This window comes from Condylura cristata, unplaced genomic scaffold (genome assembly GCF_000260355.1).
Source record: "Condylura cristata isolate star-nosed mole 26May11 unplaced genomic scaffold, ConCri1.0 scaffold00004, whole genome shotgun sequence".
Taxonomy (NCBI): Eukaryota; Metazoa; Chordata; class Mammalia; order Eulipotyphla; family Talpidae; genus Condylura; species Condylura cristata.
The window spans coordinates 64,421,771-64,444,456 of NW_004567105.1; the positions used below are offsets into that span (position 1 = coordinate 64,421,771).

Consider the following 22,686-nt stretch of genomic DNA (forward strand, 5'->3'; position numbering starts at 1 on the left):
CTGAGGCTCACCTATACTAAAGTTTGAGGCTCTTTACTCTAACTAGGAGAGGGTGCTGTGGGTGGAGGAGGCAAACCTCTCTAACTTTCTGATTCAAATATTCATCACTTATGTTCTGATTTCTTTTCTGAAAAACACACAAAGCAGCCTGTGGAATTAGACACAAAAGTCAACAATCAAGGGGTTTCATATTAGAGGTCAGAAAATGTGACTCACATTCAGCATGTTGGCAGGTATATGGCGTTAGATATAGATGCGTTATGGGGCAGAATTTAAAAGGCATATGAAAGTTTCAGCTGAAAGAGGATATTAAAAAAAAAAAGGGAGGCCTGGTAGAAATATGAGGGGGCTGGAATGACCTGCTTCTACCTATTCCTAGACTGTCAAGATGTATCCTCACTCTGCTTTTCAATTTGAGGTCCCTAATGTAGTAGGGTAGTCACATCTTAGTATAAGTTTGTTTATAGTGGAGCTTTGTTTTCAGCATCTGAGATTTAAGAGTGCAGGGGATGCGTCCTATATGGCACGCATATGGTTTCTCTTTGGGAACAGGAAGGTGTCAGGAACTTGAAGGATGAGGGGAAGAGAGTGCCAATGGTGTGCCATTGTCTAGGACCTGCCTTGCTCCCTGTAATGTCTACTATGGGACATCAGGGTATTTTGATGGGTGATCATCCATAGTCAAGTTTTACCTCAGATGAAACTGGGTCTCCCAGCGTAGGGAATGTGGAGCTCTAAAATGTCCACAACTAAAACTCCATCCCCAAGGATGATTCTATCTCGGAAAAGATATTAAATGTTATTAAAATGTTCACTGTGCCAAGAGCCCGACATGCATCCTCATGCATTTTCCTCTAAGACATAGAGGAGGTATCTTAGGTTGGAATTTTCTCTAAAGCAGAATCTGAGACAAAAATCTCAGGTTGGTTGATGGGAAGGTGATCTGAGCAGGCATCGTGGTGCCACGGTGAGACAGAAAAGGGAGGGAATGTTGAAGGGGCGTGAATGGCCAGGTTGTACGGTGGGCACTGGGCCCACCCCGGTGGGGCTGCTTCAAAAGAACTGTGGAGAGAGATGTGGGCAGCGGAGAAGTTCTCAGCTGCAGATGAAGACTCAGAGTCTAAATGAGTTTGCACAGGGGTCAGCCGGGGAGAGCCATGAAGAGCAGCTGTGACTCTCTCTCTCCTAACTCAACTTTTTATTAAAGGTATGGACAGAGGAACAATAAATAGCACAGTTATGTTTATGCTCACACAAGTTAGTAAATTCCTGCTGGAATAAGTGTTTCTACCTGAGAGTCATCTCAGGAGCAAGGGAGCTGTGTCTCTCCACCACCCCTGACCTCGTTGGTTGGAGTTTCTGTTGGAGAGTGAACTCTTGGGCACGTGTGTTCTGCCTCATACCTGCAGTTGAACTTGCAGCTATGGTGGGAGATTACCGTCAGATGGGAAGCTGTGTACTTTCTGGAACTGTCCCTAGGTAACCTCCTGAGGCAGCCACTCGATTATGAGCAAAATGTCTGCTCTGGTGGGCAGCACCACCACTTGAAAGAGGAGAAAACAGACATTAAGGAATTCCCAAAGAGCTCAGATCTGCTAGACCAGGACACCCTTTGCATGTCCTTTTGTTAGAGTGAGCTCTAAGAAGTGATCGTGGGACCCAGGGCCCCCTGAACCTGCTCTCCACCTTCAAGGACCCCAGTGGCTGGCAAGTTAGGAAGTACCCATGGACAAGAATTGCCCACAAAAGCCCCTCTTGGCCCCAGAGACTGCTGCCTGGAAGTGGACACTCCAGGGAACCCACACTTCTGACGGGACAAATGTCTTGGGTTCTTCAGTACACAGCAGCATCGACTGTGTCCTCCTCTAGTCTGACAGGATGGAGACATGTAGTCTGCAGGGGGCATTAGGGCCATCAAACCAGAATCCGTGAGCAAAGCGGGCAAAGGTCTGAGACCAGAGACCCGCCCTTTACCCCAACCCTGTCTTTACTCGCAAAACTGGCGCTGTGCTCGCCTGCTTCATGCTTGGCCACCGACCCCTCTGGTGCTCTCTTCCAGGGCAGGCAATTCCGTGTGGTTATTCTCAGGGCACGGATTCAGAGTCGGCGAGGTCTGGGTGCAGGTCCCAGAGTCGGCCAGATCTGGGTGCAGGTCCCAGCTCTACTGCATGCCAGCAGTCTGGGCAGGTGCCCTAATGCCAGTGGTGGGGGACTGGAGTCTGTCGTGGTAGAATGTGCAGGATGACAGTCCCTTCAGGTCACTGAGGGGTCAATGGTTCAGGCACCCCCATGCGTGAAGTGCACTTAATGGGAGCTGTTGCTGTGGTTATAAGAATCATTATTGACGTATCCGGGAGGGCTGAGGTGGTATGATTTACCTGGGTGGGGGGGTGCACATTCACCTCCCCCCATCATAACGGTTCATTTACTGTTATGCAAGTTGCTAGTTATGCTGAATCACCACAGCCACATGAGCTCTTGTCCACCTCCCTGCTGGTCTTGTTGGGACACACGTGGCTTTGCCGGTCACCTAGATGCTAACATTATCAGCCTCGGACTTGAGTCGAAGTGTAGAAACCGTTTAGTGCGTGCGCAAGCGGAGACCCAGACGGGGGTCAGGAGGGTGGCAAGGCGGAGGCTGCGGTTCCTGCTCCTTAAAACTCCACTGCTTCCAAGGTTTTCCTTCTTTCTTTGGGGGTGCTCTTCAGGTGGCTTGGTCCACTTGGCACTCCTCCTCTCTGCAGGGAATGCGCCCTGCCAATGCCTTGCATCCTGTGGAAAGCTCAGAGGTTAGAGTGGCTGGGGTGGGGCCTGCTGTGGGCCTCACTGCCCTGGGCAGGGGCTGAGTTCTTAGCACCCAGCTTGCCTGTGGCATATAGAGCAGAGCGGGGACTTCTGGCCTCCCAGGAGGGGCTCTAGCTCCCAAGGACACTTGGGCAGATGACAGTTCTTTCCATACACCTTAAACCTTTTGATTGAAACCCAGAAGACTTGTCAGGTACTGGAGGGGAGCTGGGGCTGGGCTGGGCGTGGTGTGCTCTCTTCCCCTGGAGCTGGGGCTGCTGGACTCCCAGGGCTGCTCACTCTCTCCCCTCCCAAGGGTATTTTCTGTGTGACTTAGAATAAGTATTGGGTCATGTGGATGTTACTATGGCAACCAGTATTTTAAATAAAAATAGTCCTACACCCCCGGAGCCTGTCAGTGTGAAATGCGCCTATAGGCAGTGAGAGGCTGTTGGCATCTGCATCCCTCCAGCTCCCAGCAGCAGCCTCCTAGCACCCCCAGGTCCAGAGGGCAGAACCTGCAGCTCTGCACGTGAGTGGGGCTCCAGGCCTTTGGGGGGTGCAGGTCGCTTGCACGGCAGGTGTCCCCAGTGGGCCAGGGGTGCTGCCTGGCTCTCCCTCCCTAGGCATCTGCCAGCAATGGAGGACACTGGTGCAGCTTTCTAAGTCTTTTCTGGCAAATAAACTTTAACTGACTCAAGACAGGCTTTTCTGCAGGTCTGCTTCTGGGGATCCCAGGGAGACCAGGATTTATGTGCAAGTACTTGCTTGGGAGATGATCCAAGCACGTGCAGGAGAGTGAGGAAGCGAGGCTGGGAAGCCAGCAGCTGTAGGGGCGCCTTTTCACAAGCTGTTACCCCTCAAGGGCAAGGCAGCTGCTGGACTTATCTAGCAGATCCCTCTCCTCTTGGGGGTGGGCACCTGCTTAAGGTTTTAACTCTGCACTTCCAGCTGGACCTGGGAGCACACAGCTTCACAAATATCCTGGCAGTCTCTGGTTTTGAGGGGAATTTTTTAAAAAGATCTATTTCTTGATGCATACAAGAACTGGGGTACAGGCCAGAGGACTCACCAGAGGCAGAGTGGGGAACAGAATAGGTAGATTGAGCGAAACACACTGCTGAGGGGAGCAGTGGGCGATACAGGAGCAGTCTGCTGCACCCACGTGGGTCACCTCTGGGGCCGGGGATGGAACTTGTGCTGCAGTGGCTGCTATAGCTTCACAGTGCTGCACTCCAGGGAGGCCCCTCTGAGGTGGATTTTATTTACTGGATGTGGGCATTGGGAAACTGCAGAAGGCTGTCAGCCTTCTGCATGCCAAAGAATTTCCCAGCTATCAGAAGTGATTTAGGGGTGGGGTAAGGACTTAATGTGAAAAGTTAGAATTAGAAACAGCCTTGTAAAGATATCGATCCACCTTGAGACCTGTGAAAGGTTTTAATCCCAGAAGCCTGATGATGAGGTTGGTAGGGTCAAGCCACTGTCCTCCACTGTGGTTGTGAGTGAAGAATGGGCTGGGTGCCGGAGGGCTGGACCTCTTGGAGGACAGGGAACAGTGGATGACCCCAAGCAAGCGTTTGTGGAAGAATTCGAGTGCATCCTTGATGCAGTATCTGATACTTTAGGGAATGAAACCATTAAATTAAGTCCTACTCTTAAGAGTAGGCGTGACAATGGACCAGAAGCACTCCAGGGAACACGGACGGCCACAACCAGCAGTTTTGTTTGGGGATAGCAAGAAACGAGGGTCCTTGGCATCGTTCCAAGAAAGGATTTCACAAGCCACAGCTTATTAGCTGAGCAGAGGCTGAGGGCTGCTTCCAGCCAGAGCAGAGATCCGCCCTGGAGTTTAAGGCTGCTTCTTTCTGGGTGGTGAGGGGTCCCCTTTAATTATGCATATCTTGCTCCCCTCTCCCTTCCCTTCCTATCTTTTGAGTTCCTGGGAGAAACTGCCATGATGGAGGTGGAGGCCTTTGACAACAAAGTTCAAAACACTAAATTTATTGTGCAGTTACATAAAGACTGGGCAGAGGGTAGTGCCAGACCATGGCAGACCAGGGCTGTGCCACATGTGGGTTCTCCCCAGACTCCTGGGCCAGCCAGATCTCATCCAGTCTTTGAGACAAGGTGTTGGCACCAGTGGGGTTTTGGGATGTAGGACTGTGGCTATATCCCCTGGGGGCTTGTGAAGGGACACTCTGCCTTTTCCTGACAGCTTAGGCAGGAGTAAACAGGTGAGTACATGCTAGACATCATGCTTTGAATTCTTGGCACACTTTAAGGCAGTGCGGGTGTTTCTCCTGTTCATGTCCATTGAACTTCGTTCCCTCTGGCTGCTCCATTCACCTTCAGAAGATGGTGCCTTGACCTTGCCTTGGAGGCAATGGACACATCTGGCCATCAGCGAACACACAGTTGCTTCCCCAAGCACCTCACCACCTCCTGGGGCAATGAGACCAGATCCCTGGAATTTGATCCTTGAGTGGGATGTTCCAAGGGCTGGATTTGACTGGAGCTGGTCAGGTGTCAAAAGTGCTGTCCTGAAAAAACAACAAAAAATGGCTCGCCGGTACTAGAAGAGTGTAAAATGATTGCGTCCCTAATTCTTGGTTCCATTTATGAGTACCCCATAGCAACCTGATATTCTTATTCCTTTTCCTGTTCAAGAGTCTATTTTTGTTGCTTGCAATGGGAGAAGCCTGACTGCTCCTGATCCCTTTGAGAACCTCTCGCTGTTGCTACCGTGTGAAGTAGGTTTATTCAGAAATAACAGGAACATGTCTTAGCCCCATCTTTCCAGAGGACCCAACTGAGAGGGAAAGAAGAGGTGAAAGAGGTTTGTGTGAGGGGTAGGAGTGGAGAGATAGAAGCCTGTGAAAGCTGGAGGAAGCAGATAGCCACATAGGTCTGAAGGGGTCTCAGCTGCTCTGTGAAGGCCTCGCAGCTGAACACCTTGCTCTTTCCTGAAAGGCGACTTGAGCCTAAGAAAGGACAGAGACTGCTGGGCACAGCCTGTGTGCCCAGCACTGTCTTGGTTTCATCTGCTGTAGGCCTCCTGGTCATCTTGTGAGCTTGGTGTTGATGAAATGGACGCCTAGCCAGCGAGTGTGGGAGCTGGGCCTTGCACTAAGGTGTGTGTGACTCGAGGCTCCTGTCTCTGTCCTGGGGTGGGGGCTGTGCTTTCAGCTACTGCCCTCCTGTGACGAGGTCCTTCAGCCTCGGGGGCTGTGCATCACCCCTAAACTCGTCCTCTGTCGGGGTGGCGTGCATGTACATACGCCTGGGCTGTCTTGGGTCTAAAACTCAGCTCTTTCCCACCTGCCTTGCGTATCTGCTAGGAACTGAACTGTGTCCCTTGGCATTCACATGTTGAAGCCTAAACACTGGTGCTTTAGGATGTGATGGTTTTTAGAGACAGGGCCTGTAGGGAGATTGCTGGGTTTTAACAGCTCCGCTCAGGCGCCGAGACAGGCATTTTGCAGATCTCAGGAAGCAGGCTGAGGGCGGGGTTTGGAGGAGAAAGTCAATAAAAGGGCATCAGCCAGTCAATGTGGGCAAGGGAGCTCAAACCTATTGGACTGTGGGGGAGCTAGGCAGGAGGCTGGGCACTGGCTTCCCACATTGCTCAGGTGTGGCCTGCGCTGGGACCAAGGGTCCATTCAGGAGGCACCAGAAAGAGCCCCAACCCGCAGTCAGTGTGCAGGGACCGCCCCCATGGCCCCCACGGGCTGGGTCACAGGTGTGTCCACAGTAGCTGCCACCTCAGGTAGTTGAGGCTGGCAGCAGGTGCCTCCAGTTTCATGGTATCCATTCCCACACCTGTTGGGGGTGTCACGTTAGTCTGCTTTGCTGCTGTCGCTCAGTGACAACCTACTGAGTGGCTTAAGCAACAGACTGTCTCCTCACAGTTGTGGAGGTGGACGTGTGAGATCGAGGTGTCTCCTGAGGTGCAGCAGCGCCGTCTCCCTGTATCCTCACGGGCCCTTCCCTCATGTGTGCCTTCCTGGTGTCTCTGCTCTTCTAATACACTACTGTTCCTATCAGGGTAGTGCCCATCTTGCTGGCCGTATTTAACTATCCCCCTACAGGCCCTGTCTCTTAAAACTGTCATATCCCAAGGTACCAGAGTTCAGGGCTTCAACATGTGAATGCCAAGGGACACAGTTCAGTTCCTAACAGATCCAGGCCTCCTGCCGGCCTTGCGTGAGTCCCATTTCCTTGTAATGCAGGGGAAGGGCAGTGAGACACGTGGGTGCCCTGGTGGTTTTCAGATCAGGGACACCCTTCACCGTGGCCCAGCTTACTGCTAATCCAGAAGGTGGCTCAAGGCGCCAGGGCTTGGGGCCAGCTAGCTGAACTTCCCAGCCCCTGGGAACTGAGGTCTTGGGGTGAGGTCACCTTTCTTGTCATCCCTTCCCAATACCCCAGTCTACCTTTCTTCAATGTTAGTAAAAATGTTGGGGTGGATGTCACTTGTATCTGCTGCAGAATTGTACAATTCTCAAGCTACCAGAAGCATTGTTGGTTTCTTCACTCTTACAAACATCAACAGGCCCAACAGCAAGGACTCAAGAAACATCCCAGTATTCAATGAAACACCGCTGTAAGAGATGATTCTGTAAAGAACATTTAATGATTTGGATTTTTCACCCTATTACATAAAAAGGTTAATTACAGAGCAAACCATAGTGTGTTGTATCCATGCTAAAAAAAATACAAGGATCTAGAAGGACTAGAACTGTGGATACTTATATATGATAATGCAGAGTTTAAGTTTATCCGAGCACACTGTACATGTGCTGCTTTGCTGACAAGAAAACCCACACACACAGCTGCTCCCTGCTTGGCGTTGCTCTGGCAGATGCTGACGAGGACTAACTCTGCAGCTGTTCCATTCCATGCCCCTCTGGCTGCTTTTCCACTTGGGCTAGTCAAACCCTCACCTTTTATCAGTTCCTCCACTGCCAGGGCACCGAGTGATTGTTGTAAGTGGAGCGGAGGCGGAAGTTTCTGGGAAGTTGGTCCCTCTGCTCCCCTTCTTCTCGGAGTGTGGAGGAGATGTCTCGAGCAGCAGGAGCCCTCCTGTGACCACGAGCTGATAAAGGCAGAGCAGAAGGCAGCACGCGGGTTTTGACGCCGCCTCGAGTCCTGTACCGCCCCGCCCCACCTGCAGGCCTCTTATTGTAGGTGGAAATCCTGAATCAGTACTTCTCGCTAAAAAGACTCAGGCTGGTCTTGCCATCTATTTGGCATTGTCTGTGGCTCTGGGTGTCTTGTAGGAAAGGGAAGACGTCAAGCATTACTGTACCGAGAGAAGGGCACTGCCGAGCTAGTGAGTTACCTCAAACTTCTATGTGCCGGCTACTGTGCCAGGTGCCAGGGAGGCAAACAGCAACACAGACCTTGAGCCGGCGTTGCTGAAGCTTCGCACTTGGTGAAGACACAGGAGATTGCAAAAACATGCTTAATCTTGTTTACTTATAAATGTGCAGTGTTTTGAAGCAAGCATGTCATGCGACTGTGTAATGGGGGAGCCTGACCTGGAGCTCAAGGGATGGCAGCCTAGAAGCTCTCTTCTGTTGTCCTTAAACTCAGTAGGAGGCACCCCAAATTCCTAGGCTTATCAGCTGTCTCTGACCACAGTACCTCATGGAGGGCATTCTTCTCTCGTGCGAGCCCTCACCTCTGGCCTTTATTGTCTGTGTAATGACAGGTCTGGACTTGACCTTTCAGCTTCCTGGAGTTTCAAAAAAAAAAAAAAACATATTATATATATACACACACATATATATAAATATATACATTTATATAAATAAATATAAATATAAGAACTGCGGTACAGGCGATGAGAAGACTCACCGGAGACAGAGTGGGGAGCAGACAGAAAGATCTACTGAAATCCACTGCTGAGGGGAGCAGTGGGTAAGACAGGAGAGTCTGCTGCACCATGTGTGTGTCACCTCCCTGACTGAGCTCCAACTTCCTGGAGTTTAAATGAAGGCATCTGCGAGGAAGCCACCTATAGCACAGACTCGTGGTGAGGCCAGACACAGAGCAGACAGTAACTGCCCTTAGGGAGTTGCAGCCTAGGGGAAGGGAGCGGGTCACCAGGAAATGGTGCAGGTGTGGAGATGACTGGGCTGTGGACACAGGCAGAGCAGGGAAAAGCAGGAGCCTGCAGGGCAGGGGCCCCTTCCAGGGGGAAGGAGAGTAGTTCTTACCTAGTGGGGAGGGAGCTGTGCTCACACCTTGGGGAGTGTCTGCAGGGCAGAGTGTGTGAGGGCTTAGGGACAGCCCTGTAGGAGGAAGGGGGACGCTCCTCCTACAGGGCTGTGGGCAGCGCAGCTCTGAGCCCTGAAAGCCGATGTCTGCTTCAAAGGGATTGTACACCAGCATGCCTGTTCCAGTTATTCCCAGCCAAAGACCAAGGCCAGTGGTGCAGACCTGGTGACCCATGTGGGAGCTGCAGTGATGCCTCGGGCCCTGCGCCAAGGAAGCATTTCTGTACTTTTGATGCCTTTAAGTGTGTTTGGCTTTGTAATCATAAAAAATATCCAAATCATTTTTATAAAAAGGCAGTGGTTACCTCTGGGGACAGGATTCTAAGGGACCTTCGGTTCTGCATGTCTGTATCCTTTGGATTTTCGAGAGGATGGTTCTTTGAACAGTGGTTTCTCTTCCTGCTATTTGTTTCCTGTCTATAAAGGTTGCTGGTCATTCCTCTAGGCAAGGTACAAAAAGAAACAGCAAAGCCAAAGATAGAAGAGAATTAACTGAGTTTCGGACCTGGAGTCAATTATACATGCGGCTGTGACTCTGCCTTTGAGTCGGCCCCCAGGGAACAGCCTCGCCTATTAACTCCGGGAGGGCAGGGCTGCTTTTTTGGCACTTGCAAAGCTTTCTTGCCCAAACGCCAGTGTTTCGAATTGAAGCTGTGTAGAAGGTTTGAAGGCAGGTGGCCTAGGAGGAGGAAGGTACAGAGCAGGGGTGGAAGCAGAGGTCAGGGCCTGGCAGTGCCTTCAGCAGCTATGTGACCTTTCTGGAGTGACTGCTTTAAAGGGCATTGGAAAAATGGATACAAATAAACAGTAAAACCTAGTGCTGACATATCCTCCAGCTGCCTGGAATACTGGTTCCTCTTGGGGGACTGAGGTCACCAGCCTGATTTCCAGGTGGCAGAAGGACAGAGGCAGGGAGACCCCGAGACTAAGGGGTCTGGGGTTAAGGGAAAGGTTCTTGACCTCTCCAAGCCCGTCCCTCACCTGAAAATGGGAATGAGGACGCTGCTTCCCTTCCAGGCTGCTCTTTGCCTAAACGAGATGGCACAGGCCAACAAGGTTGTGGGGGCCCCGTCTCTGTTCTGGAGCAGGAAGACCATAGCGGGACAGGCTAGCTCGCCCTTCCAGAGTCTCTGCATCTCAGTAAAACAGGACATCATGATGCGACAAGGCCTGGGCACCTGTCTTTCCAAGGCAGATGGCAGGGCCCCTGCCCTGGACCCCAGATTCCTCAGTCTTGGGTCTCCTGCCACTTGGAAATCAGGCTGGTGACCTCAGTCCCCCGAGAGGAACCAGTACTCCAGGCAGCTGGAATTCAGCATTATTTTTATGCTTATTTTTATCCACTTTTCCAGTGCCTTTCAAAATAGTCACTTCAAACTCTTTTTGGCCCTGTGAAATGCTTTGGGCTTTTTTTTTTTTTTAGGGGACAGAGGGTATGGTGGAACAGATTTTTATTGCCTTTTTCAAATTCCATCAAAAATCAACAACATGGTGAATGAAAGCTTTGCCTTTGGCTCTGTCTGGGAGGCCTGTGGACTCTTCCTGGAATTTTGGCAAAGTGAGAGCATACTTTCCCCAGTCTCACTGTAGTAGGTGAGATGTAGTCGAGGTGTGTGTGTGGGGGCTTCTGAATAGAAACCCTCACATCACCGTACTGTCTTAACAGTGGCCAGTACCTACTATGAGACAGGTGTGGGGTGCTGACAGTGGTCTTGGTGGTGGTCAAGGAGCATGTGAAGGCTTTTGGGGGCCTACTGCAATGTGCAATGACATGCAAAATCAAACAAGAATGCCCACCTCTCTCCCTGCCATCAAAAATGCAAGCATACTGCAAGATACAAGAGTAACAAAACACTTCAGTGTGTTGTCTTAGAGGCAGGGCGTCCCCAAGTTAGCTGCCAATCACAAGAGGCTTCTAACTGCTGAGACGGTGCCTGGGCTGCGTGCTCGCTCTCCTGTGGCCCAGGAAAGGCCCCTGGATTGCTCCAGCACATGGCTGCACACCCCAGCCTGCATTTTAAGAAAAGGAGTTCCTTACACGAACACAGCTCCATCAGCAATGAATACAAATCAGAGCCTTTAAATAGGTGGCAGATCACTTACGCGGTGGCCTGTGGTGAGGGACAAAGAGACAGACCTTCCTTCTGGGCTTGTCAGTTCAGGTGAAGAAGGGCAGGGTGAGGCTGTCAACCCAGAACACGGAGGGATTTACTTCTGAAATCCAAAAAAGTGAGCTGAAGGACAGTTACTCAAAGTACGTACGTGAAGTGTCCTCACTGTCCACCACCCTGACCCGCACGCCTGGGCTATTGTACCTTTGGAACTGGCCTCAGTTCTCCACTGGGGGCACTTCCAACTCCCTAGAGGCTTTTTTTTTTTTTAAAGCAGATTGTCAGGTCTTATCCCAAATTTCTGATCCAGCATGGACTGGGGGAGTGGAGGATTCCCAGGTGATGTGGCTGGTACAGGGCCTAGACTTTAAGAGCTATTGCTCTACAGGTTTCTTGTGCTCTTTGCTGTGTTCCTGTGAGAGCTTCCTCAGCTGAAATGGTAGCAATTATCAGACCCCCAAATAACGCCTAAAACTACAGTGACAGGGACATGGCTGTGCAGAGCAACTTCGGGGTGGGGAGGTGCCACCGCTCAAGCATAAGTGACTTTAAAAAGACACATGCAAAGCTCAAGGTAGGACGCTCTCTCTTTTTCTTGCAAAAAGAAACCCCTTTTGATTTTTCTCGATTAGTGACAGCCCATACTGATGTGGGTCTTCCGTGAAGGCAAACTAGTGTAACCTGAACTTATGAAAAGTGGGGTGTACCTGTAAGCATTCAGGAAACCTCCATTCCAAACTGGGCTTTCCCTGGCAGTGCTGACCTGAGGACACATCGTGGGTGACAAAGTGTCTGCTCTGACAGGCTCCCTGCAACCCTCTCATTTGGAGTGTGGTTAGCGTGAAGGTAGGGCCCCGAGCTAAAATTGTAAAGGGTTTGTAAAGATTCTCAATTTGGCACTTCAAATAGCATGAATCACCAAATCAGATAAGTGGGGACAGGTGCTTGAGTTTTTGTCTGGCAAGTTGGCATCAAGGCTACCTACACGGAGGGTCTGGCGTGTTCTGGAGGATAAGTGCCTATTTTCTGTGCAGAAGGACACATTTTGGAGATGCAGCCATGCTGGGCAGGTACGTGGACCAGGCCTGGGCGGAGAACTGGGAGGCAGGCCCAGTGCTGGGCCCCCCACATGGCAGCGTCCGGTTCTCAGGGGCAGTCTTGGTCTCCGAGCCCCTGACCTCTGCAGGGCCGCGAATGAATTAATCAGCTTAACAAAATTAAGTAGCGCTTCCTCTGGTTTCTAAACAGTTCTCTCTCTGGACATGACCCCATTTTTAATTTTATTAGGTTTTTAATCAGGTTTCATGGTGAAGCACTTTAAACAAGGTTAGAGTCTAACCTTTTAGAAAGGCACAGAAAGGGAGAGCAGTGGCTGGCCTACCTGGGTTAAGAAGCCAGAAAAGGAGTCTGAGCTTGGAGTGGCTCCCAGCGTCCCTGTCAGTGAGTCTTGGGATCTCCACACTCAGTGGGTGAAGCAGAGGCTCCGGCAGGGTCCTGGGTCTGAATGGCAGTGCCACCCGTTATCAACAGAGGGGATGGGATGGTCTTGGTACTTACCTGATAAGCTGGTCACATGAGCTGCCCGTCGCGAGGAAACTGAGGCATGGAGTCAAGGGCAAAAAGCAGACAAAGGGCCCGGCTCGCTGCTCCTCCCTGCTGGTGCATCCTACACGCAGTCTGTTGCCCCTGAAAGGAAACCAAGACTTAGGGCCAGGGGAGGGAGGTGAGTTTGACCTCAGCAGATATACGTGGGTCAGGCCGCGCTCATCCGTTCACTGACCAAGGCTTGGAGCGCAGCAATGAATATGCTCCTGGGAGGATGTTCCACTAATGAGTGTTCCAAGTCGGCTGAGCACCAGCCGCCAGACCTGCGGGTCTCAGGGGCTGGATTGCAGGGAGCTGTGCTCCATGCAAACCTGGAGCACAGTGAGGCATCAGTCATGGCGGCCAAGTGGGGGTGCTGGGAAGCAGCACTGCAGGCAGGGCTGAGCTGGGCTGGAGGGGGCTTGGTGAGTGTGAGATGGCTGCGTGCCACTCGAGGGGTCCCATTAGGATCAGCATTGAGACCCACTCTACACAATTTGCAGGTGGGGGTGGAGAAGTTCACATAATGCGGTGTATGTTTTGCAAAGAGGAGTCTGACCGTAACATGCAGAAGAGCTGGGGTTAGACTGAACATGGGAGCGCATGTGGGGTGGCTGATAAGGCAGGAAGACTGGTTAACACAGTCTGTGGGTTCTTGCCCAGAGACTGATGCAGCAGCTGTGAGGGTTTGGGGGGCAGAGTTCTGCCACCCCAACCAGACTGGGGGTGACAGAGGCTTGGTGGTAGGGGAGCTGATAACTGGACTGCAGTCTACCCACTGGAAGAAGGCAGGACCCTCTCTGAAAAACTGGGACGTACCCTAAAGTTACTTGTTCTCCAGCAGAACTTAGTATAACCTCAGAGATGCCTTAGTGATCTGGGGACCCAGAGAGGGGCAGAACTTCACAGAAATGGTTGACTCACCCCAGCATTCCAAGGCCCAGGGCTGCGTGATGACCCAGGCTCTGTCTCTGTGACCCTGACGCTGTGCAGTGCTTACACGGTGCTTCCTGGGGACAGCAGCATGGTGCTAGGGACACAGACAGGTTCTGGGTGCGTCTGTCCTGTGGAAAGCCAGCGTGATGGACACCCTCTGTTCTTAGTATTTCAGAAAGGACATGAGTCATCCCAGACGCCTCATCTTTGCACTCCTCCCTCTGCTCTGAATGACGGTGTTGCCTGTTAGACTTAAGTAGCATGCAAACGCTGGACAGGCTGCCCCATGCACGGGTCGCGTACTCACGATGGGGCCATGGCAGCTCCACGTCCAGGGAGGGCCACTGTCCTTGGCGCTCATCTGGCCTGGGACAGGGACCCAGAGAGGCGCTTGGTCTCTGGGATAGAGAGCCAACAGCTGCAAAAGGCCCCCCTCCTCCTCCCGGAATGTCCCCAGGCAGCCCACACTGTGACCAGGGCCTCCCTGCCCTCCTCAAAGCCACCCCACCCCAGGAGCTGCGCATTTAGCACCCTCGGCCCTCTGAGCAGGGACTCCACCATCACTGTGGGATGCAGGGTTGTGCTTTTTTTCTCTGCAAGAAGCTAGTGCTGGCAGGTGTGAGTTCTCCTTTAAAAGTGGGGCTGCTGGTGTTTGGGGTAAACAGCCTCAGGGTGCCAAAGGGGTAGGTTCAGGCTGTCCCAGGATGAGCCGCCAGGAGCGCTGCCTGTGGTGGGGTGTGACCCTGGTGTTGTGAAGTAGCCGTTCTCAGATTGCAACGGCCTGATTCACAACACCAGCTGCCCCACCGCACCATGGACTGCTGGGAGGTCTCTGTGTCCCTTGGTGGTCCCGGGTCACGGCTGCGGTGCTGCTTCTGGAGTGTGGAGAGGGGACAGCAAGAAGTCATGAGTTAGTGTGTCTGCAGTGTGGGCAGACCCTATACTTCACCCCCCAACCCAGCCCTGCGAACAGCTTTCTTTGTTGTAGTGCTCTTTGCCTGCCTTCTTAGCTCTTGGGGTCCCAGGTGGGGATCAGTGGCTCCAAAGAGCCCTATACCCAAACTGATCTGTGCAGGGGGCTTCTCTGGGAGGGGACTCACCGCCTTTCACAAGTCTTCAGAGGACATAACTGTCCTCGGCTTGCATGGCTCTACCAGGGGCGCCATGCAAGTTGAAGGCCCATCCTCTACCCACTCTCAGGGCTGTGAGGGAGGACGAGGCCCAGAAGGAGCCATCAAGGATGGAGGGCATCTCCCTAGTGCCGTCCTCCCCATCGGGAGCACATGCCAAACAAAGTAAGGGTCGCCACTAGGATTGGGGACAGTCATGCAAGCTCACGAAAGCTGAGGCTGGCCAGGGAGGGAGGTCAGGTGGCCACGTGCCCACAGTGGCACTGTGCCCTGACTTCATCAGCGGGTGACCGGCGGGGTACCTCTCTCCCGGCTTCAGAAACACTCAGCAGTGAGATGACTTTGAAACTCTACTTTTGGTATCTGCCTGGATTTTACCACCATTATGAAATTATGTAACACCAACTGACATGAAAATAGCATTTGAAGTTTAATCCCTATTTCCAGGTGTCGATTAAACACTTTCAAATGAACAGCTCTTTGGCCCAAAGTGGCTCCTGCCTGCTGCGTGGTTCAGTTACCCAATCATGAAAAATCACATTTTCCACTTTCTGCCATCTATCTTGGAACTTGCTTTATTTTAAGGATGCAAAGTTGGCAAGTTTCTAGTACTGGATGTGGCACCGAAGTCCTGCCAAAGTTCTTGCCAGAGCTGGGGGAGGCAGAACTGAGTAATTCATCAATCATAGCTCAGCGCTGTGCTATGTAAACCACAGTGCCTTTGGAGTTCAGAAATGTGTGGGTTTTCATGTCGATAGTCAAAGAAGCCCTGCTGGGACAGAGGCCACTGTCTCCACACTGGGACCTCTGTGAGCCAGGCACTGTTCTAGACACTTTGATGCGCTTGCCCTCAAAGCCTCATCACCCCAGGAACACTGTGAGCTATCCCTGTGCCCTTTGGGCTGGGAATAGGAAGCTGAGGTGCTTCCAATTAAGTTTCCTCACCTGCTGAAGCAGACAGTCTCTGGGGTCCCCCAGTTCTAAGGTCTGGGGGCTGCAAGCAGGTGGGACTCTGTGTGCCTTCTGATTCTGTCCTTGCCTACTTATGTTCTAGGTCAAGTTATTGAGCCTTCTGGGTGTTGGCTTCTGTATCTGTAAAACAGTAAAAGTAAGACTGAGAACACTTGCATATAGCAATGTGTGTGGTTGGACACTGACATGGCTGGCTTTCTGAGCATTGCATAGAGACACCGCAAACTATGGGGCTGGATCATCTGCCTTTAGGGCCAACAATTGCTCATTCTGATGAACAAATTCCAGAAAGTGGTATTATTTCCTTGTAAAACGAGGGGGAGGGGCTATAATTGTGTGTTCGGAGTCTTTAGCACAGATAATGCTTTTATGGATGAGTGTGGATATGGGGAAGGCTGTATCAGTGGCAGGTGAGACCCACACAAAGAAGGAAGTAAAAAAGCAAACAAACCTATAATAAGCCCAACTTTTGGCCTCCCCCATCCCTGCATCTGAGTGGCAGAAGTTTCCTTGGGAGTAGCTAAGAGCAGGCCCATAAATACACCTATCTGCAGCCAACTCTACAAGTTGGTTGTGTCTAGCACCCACCAGCATCCAGGTGGCCAAGGAGGGAAGGAGGAGTGATTGACATAGGTCTTCATAATTGAATGGAGGACTGGCATCCTGCAAGGGCCGGCCCCACCCTTATTCTTCACTGCTCTCCTCCTTGCCTCTTGCTTTTCTAATTTCTCAAATATGCCATGCTCCTTGCCACCACAGTGCCTTTGCCCAAACTACTTCCTGGACTCCCACCCCCAGACCAGCTCTGATGCTCCATAACTTGCTCGCCAGGTGGCCTGTGCTCTTCCTTCAACCATCACACTATGTGAGTAGACAGAGTTTCTTGATTTCACTTGCTTGACCACTGGATCCTCACTATTGACTGCATGGAGGGAATCCTGATCATTATTCGTTGGTGAGTGAATGATTTAACTAAGACTCTGGTAACTAAGACCCAAAGTGACACCAAGTATTTTAGGGACACGCACAGTGTTATTTTGTAATGAAAGATTTACTACAGTAGACTGACTGCTAAAACTCCTGTCAGTTCCCTGTCTCCAGACAAACCCCACCTTGATGCACAGGGAATAAGGATTCTTCCAGAGGGTCAGTTTGATCTAACTTATCCTCTGCAAGGCCCCACCTGAGCCCCAGATCCTCTTACCCCTCGCTCTCCCTCTGGAGCTGGAGCACCCCCAATACACGTGTGCTTGTGGGCCTGGGCCCTGCCCCTTTCTGCCCAGGGCTGCTGCTTCCCTTCTGAAGCTGGCTCCTGGCCCTCACTCAGCCTGAGTTCTTGGGCCACCCTCTATGGCTCTTGTACCTATTGGGTCCTGCCATTACTGCTTGCCTTTCAGTCTGTCACTCTGAGGACAGAGGCCACTGTGGCGTCGTCACCTGGCAGCACCCAGAACAAGGGCTTTCAGCTTTGACAGCACATCCGTCAGTGAGGAATGCCCTACAAAGTTGGGGACAAAGTTACACAGCAGTAAAAAAAATTGTCCTTGTTGTCCCCTATTTATCACAAGAATGTCTAGAAAGTCTTACTGTTTCTCCATCAAAGTCCACTTCTTGATCTCCATGGGCACCTCGCTTCCTGAGCCCCAACCCCCAGCACCGCTCACCTGGATGGGGTGACGTGCATCTCATTGTGCCTCACTGTGATCCAGTCTTCACGCTGAAGCCTGAGTGAGTGATCTTTTTACAACATGAATCAAAGTATATCACTGTCCTGCTTCAAACCCTCATTCAGCCTGTTACATCCAGAAGGAAGTCCAGGTCCCTGGCGGAAGCCTGACCCAGCCCCACCAAGCCCCGCCTCCTCAGGGGCCTGGCTGCTGGTCTGGCTTTCAGATTTTGCGAGGGCCAAGGCTTAGGCATGCTCTGCAGTGTAAGGATGCGGGCCCTTCCCACAGATGGCCCCAGGAAGCATCCCCTCTGCCCTAAGACGGCAGCGGCCTGGCCAGCAGGGCTGCTCTGCTGACACATACCCTCGTTCCTTCCCACTTTGGGGCCTTTGCACCAGCTGCTGCCTTCCTAGGGACGTCAGCTTACCCAGGGGTTTTTAAGAAAATACAAGATTTCTTCTAGGATTCCAGAATCTGGCACCCGTTTTAACCAAAGTCTTTTATGTTCCACTTTGGCCTACTACGTCAGCTCTCCTCCACTTCCCACTCAGTGGGTTCAAGCCAGCTAATTCTTCCTTTCTTTAAATGACACATACTGATTGTTTGGGGTAGGCAATACCAAGGACATGACCTTTATTTAAGCTTTATAACGTCAGATGTCTTGGATCAACACAAACCATTTTTTTTCCTGCCTGTTACTTCTGGAAAAAAAGTTGAGGGCAACAGAAATGCAGGGCATGTGACCTCATCAACCACCAAGTTGGCTCGGGGTCAGATTCCATTCAGTTGTCACATCTACCCAGAGATGGGCTGGTGCTGGGTGTGGAGACTGAGGCTACCCCACTCTGAGGCCCTTCAGATGATTAGGGAGTAGAGCCCAGGAATCTAGCCCCCACCCAGGGATTCTGATCAGCCATATTTGGGGGTCACTGCTGTAAATCTAGGGCTCTGTTGAAGCTCGTGAGCCTCAGTGCCATGGACTCTGATAGGGCGTCAGAGTCTCCAGAGGAAAATAAAACCTCTTCCACACAGTGGGCCCGGGTGTGCCCAGCCCCAGGAGCCTCTCCTAGCCCAGCAGTTACCCGGTGGACAGTACAACCTGCACTGGCTCCTTGCCCGCCCCCTCCCGCCCCTGGCTGTGCGCCAGTGTCTGGTCATCTTTGAAGGCATCCCATTTTCACTGGTGTCTCTTACCTCTTTTCTGCGGTCACTTTCAGGGGCCCAGTGAGGGCCAGGCACTTACTCTCAGGTGTGGACTCAATGTCCAATGAGCTGGAGGGTGAATGCCTTCTAAAAGTTGGAGTCCTGGGCATCTTGCTTGTGCTCCCGGGTCCCAGCCTGACGTTCAGGGAACAGGAATACATGCATCAGGCAAAACCACCCACTGCAAGTCGTAATTTGCTAGTGTGTTCTCCCTATGTCTCCTCATAGACGACAGACCTCTCAATGGAGGACCGAAGTGGCCCTGAAGCCCACAGGTTTTAGAATCATTCTGCACGGTCAGTGGTCAGATACCGTAACAGGCACTTACAGCAGCACGTCTGTTCTAAGATGATGGCAGAAATAGACCCAGAGGCCCCCTGGGAAGCCGGCCTGTCTTGGCTGATGCCTTCTAGGTGGGCTTTCACATAAAAACTCTGGGTTCAAAGAGGACTGCCTGGCCTGCTGGGCCCAGCCTGGAGTTTATTAGCACAGTTAATATCGCATGCAAATAGATTTCCCCGCTTTGGTCATGCCAGTCCATTAATTCAGCCTCTTGTCTGCTACATCTTTATCCTTGGCAGGTTAATCCTGCCAAATGCCTCTGCTATAGCACATGTCACGCTGTGCCTATGTCCAACAATGCAATTTTGCTAATCCTGTTGCATCAGTCTGTAGCGCTGTCTGGTCAATGCAGTGGTGGAAAAAGTGCATAGAAGGTTTTTGCCAAGGTCTTTCTCCTACTCGGGCACCCACTCCTTCCTTTTTTAAAAAATATAGTTTCCATTAAATGGCTTGAAAGTGAACCACAGTGTTTGGACAGCTGCCAATGCCAGTGTCTTTCAGACAAGAATGTCAAGGCTCTCAGCAGGCCTCCCAACTCTTTCCAGCAGCTTCACCCAGCCGTCAGCTGAATACGCTAAATAGGAGGGGGTTAAAGCAGGAAATCCCACTAAACATCTTTTTCTTAGGGGCTTCACACATGAAAGCACGAGGATGATTGAATGGAGGGTCTCTGGATCAGCCACTCTCTTTGGTCGGCGCCATCCTCTTTAGAGAGTTCAGGGGAATCATCTTGCTGCCACTATCCCTGTCAGGTCCCCATCTGAAACAGGAGACGCACCACGGGGAGCTACTGCTCCTCTCGTCCTTGCCCCGGCCCAGGTCAGGAGCATGAAGCAGCAGCCAGATCTGCTCTGGCTGGAATCTTGCTGGATTGCTTTCTACCTCTGTGACCCCAGGCAAGTAGCTTGACCTGTGTGGCCTCAGTTTCCCCACGTGTGAAATGGACACAACCACAGCGACTGTTGCACAGGGCTTCTGGGAGGACTCAGCAAGTTAGCACATGCTCATCACATACTGGCACTGGGGAATTAGTGTCGATTGTGAAATCTGTCAAAATAAGACCTGTGGTCATTTGTAGCTTACTGAAACCCATATGCAAAGGGCTTTGTAAACTTCCACACGGGCATGTCCTTGTCCTTTAGGGTCCTCAGATGGAATCTGCACTCTCTTGCCTATTGATCGCAGCCCTGTTGAGCCTCGCAGGCTACCCGCAGCGCAGAGAGAGGAGGCTTTCCTGCAGGGTAAGTGTTTAGAGCCCTCGGGACGGAGTACTGGGTCTCTACAAAGTCTTCTGTCTGGGTGAGGGGCTTGAGACACTTACACTCCTCGAGGCTAGAGTGAAAAGTGCAGGCCAGGTGCACGGCCCTCTGCTGAGAACACAGTCATTGCCCCATAAATAATGACTTATGGCTATGGAGTCCCCTGCAAGGCACCAGGGCTTCCCTCTCCAGTTTGCCATCCATCTGCCTCCTAATCTCCCCACAGCCTTCATGGAAAGGTTGTGAGAGCTACGTGGGATCGTGTAGGGAAAGCCGCCAGCACAAAGCCTGGCTTCCCACCCGGGCTCCAGAGACGCAGCCACGCTCACACTCCTGACTCGGGTCCTGTCTGGGAAGGCCTCAGTTCCCCAGGCCCTCGAGCACCAGTCTGGACATTAGCCTGCAGTCTGAGCCCTCTACAACTGATGAGCAGGTTGGAAATGACAGATGTGCGTGTAGAGATTTGAACCTGGCCGCAAGCTGTCTGGACAGAGCTGAACGAATGCTGTGATGGGCGTGTGTAGGATAACCTCAAGGACGCGTGGATGAGCCTGCTGCAGCACCAGGAGGGACACTTCTGGCCCTGGCCCACCCCCTGCTAAAGGGAGCACTGTTAGTTGAGAACTTACATGTCCTCTTTACTGTGAGTCACTTCACACTTGTACCTTCTTGAATTCTAATCGCAGTAGACTGACTTCCCACGAAACACTAAAGTGCTGAAAAAAGACAATGAAGAATGGGCGGTGACAGCTCACTTACCCAAGTTGCAGCTAGAAAGTGGCAGAGGGCGGTGGCTCAAGCTCAGCTCTGTGGCTCTCCCGGCCACATGACAGTCTGTGGTGTGATGTCATGTCGTCTGTCAGGCTCCTGGGTCAAAGGTGCTCCTCCGTTACAAATCATGTATTTGCTCCAAGTGACAGCTATGCCAAGCACAAATTTTCCTTTAAAAAATGAATCAAATATTTAGCCTGTTTTCTTTTTTTGAGGGGCAAGAACAACATGGCAAACAAATCGACACACCCAATGCCTGGAACTTCTCTTCTGCAAAAATTAGGAAACTCTAGCATGCTGTAGCGAGAAGCCAACCCCACCACATACATCTTAATCCAGTTTTCATTTGCCAATGTCTTGACTAGGAATAAAGCTATTTGCAAAGTGAGCAGCTCTGACTCCTGGCCTCCATGGCACGTTCAAGTCCCCAGAGGACTTGACAACCTGTGTGTTGCCCTGGCAGAATTCCTGCTGAGAGGGCAGCCCACCTAGCGTGGGCCTGGCGACAGCCATGCTCACCTAGCAGAACATCAGCACCCCTGGATAAAAGGCTGCCCCCGGGGGTCCCTAGCAGCCCCTCCTGCAGGGTCAGCCACGCCCCGGCCAGACAGTGGCCCTGCTCCTGCTTCCCCACAGTGGCTTCCCCACAGTGGCTTCCCCACAGTGGCTGGCTGGATCTGGGGTAGTCTGCGGGAGGAAAGGAAGGTTGGAGCAGAGGAACAAGCCCTCCACAGCTGAGACGCCTGCTCTGTGACTGGTGCTGGGAGAGGCTATTTTACTGGTTGATTCACTGTTGCCGTGAAGACTATTTAGCCTCATGGAGGGGAGGTATGGTGTCCTTTTCTTTATGGTGTGAACCTAGTGCCTTTGTTAGCTATTTTTTTTTTCTTTCCTGTTTTCTTTTTGCCCAATCAAAAAGTTGGCTAAGTCTTCTCTATGGTGGCTGTAGGGATGTGCTTGGAACCTGACCCCTGTGAGAGTGAGGGCAAGTTTTCTCTCCTCAGCAGGACTTAGCAGCAAAGACTGCATGCAATCCAAGCAACCCAGTTTTCACTTCGTTCTGCTTTTCTAATTCTTCACTGAATTTGAAAGTGCTTGAAGGTTGTTGAATTTTCCCATTTCCCCCCTTTATTGCGGTCATCTCAGTGAGGAGCTTTTTGAGGGTGTGTGGGAGGGGGTGATAACAGGAAAGTGAAAATCCCACACGCATTCCTCAGAAGTGGCTGAGGCCTGAGGTGCTAAGAGCTTCCAAAAGGGCTGTCAGCTCCTAGCCTTTCCTGAATAATGCTGTTTGTTACTATTTTAGGAACCACAGACAACAGCAAAACCTTACTTAAAAGTACACAGAAGCCTCAACTTATACAAAGGCCACCTAACGAGTGACTTCTGCAAGAGATGTAAGACTGTTGAAAAACTACTTCCCTTGATGTGTTGAATATCCTGTGTGAGACACACGACTTATTTTAGGGACGAGCCGACTGGAGAGAGAGAGGCACAGTGCGTTTGTCTCTGAAAAGGGATTTCTTTGGAAAAAGCATCTCTCTCCCCTGCAAGCCCCAGAAGCCATATTGACAACTGGAGGATTAAGACATGTTGACAATGGGAGGATTATTTCCTAACCTGGTGTGTGACAAATGTCTACTATA

At 51.6% G+C, this 22,686-nt stretch overlaps 2 long non-coding RNA genes across 13 annotated transcripts in view; both read right to left on the reverse strand.

The window, feature by feature from the left end:
- Nucleotides 1–4,769: 4,769 nt before the first annotated feature.
- Nucleotides 4,770–14,430, reverse strand: LOC105854746. Of its 11 annotated transcripts, none has more exons than XR_001146267.1 (7): nucleotides 13,685–14,430; nucleotides 12,734–12,862; nucleotides 11,169–11,279; nucleotides 9,371–10,195; nucleotides 8,431–8,521; nucleotides 7,728–7,879; nucleotides 4,770–5,324 (listed from the first exon to the last, which is right to left on the reverse strand). It is a non-coding gene; the product is annotated as an uncharacterized LOC105854746 (long non-coding RNA). The 11 variants fall into 11 exon arrangements; XR_001146263.1 differs by having other exon boundaries at nucleotides 9,371–11,075; XR_001146270.1 differs by having other exon boundaries at nucleotides 9,371–9,744; nucleotides 10,047–11,279.
- Nucleotides 14,431–14,495: 65 nt separating this feature from the next.
- The window catches only part of LOC105854747, a 102,198-nt gene continuing 94,007 nt past the window's right edge, over nucleotides 14,496–22,686 (reverse strand). Inside the window, exons 4-7 of one of the 2 annotated variants that reach the window (XR_001146271.1) lie at nucleotides 21,029–21,210; nucleotides 18,709–18,803; nucleotides 15,772–15,918; nucleotides 14,496–14,571 (exon numbers count right to left, since the gene is read on the reverse strand). This is a non-coding gene — a long non-coding RNA (uncharacterized LOC105854747). Of the gene's footprint in view, nucleotides 14,572–15,771; nucleotides 15,919–17,192; nucleotides 17,297–18,659; nucleotides 18,804–21,028; nucleotides 21,211–22,686 lie in introns of those variants that run through there. The other variant, XR_001146272.1, reaches the window with a different exon arrangement.